Source organism: Galeopterus variegatus, unplaced genomic scaffold (genome assembly GCF_000696425.1).
Source record: "Galeopterus variegatus unplaced genomic scaffold, G_variegatus-3.0.2 Scaffold2536, whole genome shotgun sequence".
In the NCBI taxonomy this organism is placed as follows: domain Eukaryota; kingdom Metazoa; phylum Chordata; class Mammalia; order Dermoptera; family Cynocephalidae; genus Galeopterus; species Galeopterus variegatus.
In genome coordinates this window covers 7824-9752 of record NW_007728647.1, presented here as the reverse complement: position 1 = coordinate 9752, position 1929 = coordinate 7824, and positions in this window count along the sequence as shown.

Here is a 1929-nt window from a genome sequence, read left to right as displayed (position 1 = left end):
ATAGCTCACTTTTGCTTTATTTTTTTTCTTACCTCCTTTTAATTGCTGTTTTTAAATATGCCCTGGTTGAATTACAGGCAGGAAGGAAGAGGGAAGAATACAAATGTCTCTTGACTGGTACTGTTTTAAGGTGGTTCTGTTATCTCCTGGCCTGGCAGGAATTTAAGGCTGACTCATGAGCAAATTAGTGGGTTTTTTGGAGGCTACCCTACTGAAGCCTTCAACTCGAATTCTCCCTGAATTAAGGTTTCTTGGTCAAGATAATTTTTTAAATGACACCATACTAATATTGTTACAATGTGCTCCACATTTCTTCTCCAGAATCATGCACCTTAAACACTTAGGAGGAAATACAATTATCTCACACTCTACTGCTACTACAGGCCAGTTCAGCAGGCCTCTCTCTCACTTTGTGATTCCTTAGACATGGGTTAGATACCAGTTGATAGTTTTCCCACTCTAAAGACAACATTTACATACCAAGCTCTCCAAATGCTCTCCTTTGAAGCTCCTCTCATGAGACTTGAGTGAGAAATACCAATAGGAATCACAGAACCAATTTTTCCCAAAGAAGTTCTTGTCATAAATTCTTCTATCAATCTCTACAGATTCTTTCATATTTTCCTTGTTGATGTGAGAGCTAGCAAAATATTCTCAAACACCTGCTTTTAAATTTCTGCCTGGTGACCTAATACCTCATTTGTAATTTTTTTATAGCTGTTGTACCTTGATGTCTCAGTGCAAACTTTTANAATACCTCATTTGTAATTTTTTTATAGCTGTTGTACCTTGATGTCTCAGTGCAAACTTTTATTTTTTTTATTTTTTTGTCTTTTTTTGTCTTTTTTTTTTTTTTCATGTCCGGCAATGGATCGCAACCCTCAGTGTCATGCCCGTACTGGACCAGGACCAGCAACAGGATCGCAACCCTCAGTGTCACACCCGCACCTCGCTCAGCCAGTGAGCAGGAACCGGTCTGTATGTGGGATCCGAACCCTCGGCAGGAGCGCCGCCGCACTCCCAAGTGGCGCACTGTAGCAGTGCACCACCTGGCCAGCCCTCAGTGCAAACTTTTAATTTAACATCTTATTTTATCTTCATTTTCCTATCCATTAAATATCGGTATTCCACAGGTTTCTGTCCTTGAGCTAGTTATTGCTTCGCTCAACATGCTTGCTTTCTCTGAGCAGTTTTCTACTCTCATGGCAACAACTATGTACTCACAAATTACTTCCAAATCCTTATGTCCAGTTCCATCCCCTTGCATGAGTCTCTGACTTCTAATCTCAACTACTTACTGAATAATAGAACCCTGGGGGCCCCACAGAAACTTGAATTTGACAAGTCCCAAACAAGCTTACTGTTTTTTTCATTCTTTCTTTCTAACTTGCACAGCATATGCCTTTAGTTCTGCTCTTCTGTCTTCTTGGAATGCACTTTCCTTCCCCCTCCCGTTTTTCTTTTTTCTGTGCCTAAAGAAGCCTACTAATCTTCTAGCTTAAATGCCAACTTCTCATTTCCCATGCCCAGAAAAACTGATTGCTTCTCTTCTGGATGCCTTAGGTTTTTTCCCTCCATTAATGGCATTGTCTTTTATATGTTCCTACATGTCCCTGTCTCTGTCTTCATAACTTGGGAGGTCCTCCAAGAGAAGAACCATGTCACACTCATCTCTGTATTCCCTAGTGCCCAGGACAGTCTTGGTACACAGTAGGTTCTCATTAAGTGTTGGTTTTGTGTTAATTTTGTTTTATGTACATTATACCATTTCATTTTTACAACATATCAATAGGACAAAATTATTACTATCCCCAAATTCCAAAAAAGAAAATTGCAGTTCAGGTATGTTAAGTCACTAGAAAAAAGGCGTCACAGATAGGAAAGAAGCAGGGCCAGTACTTTAAAACTATATATCTTACTCATAAATAG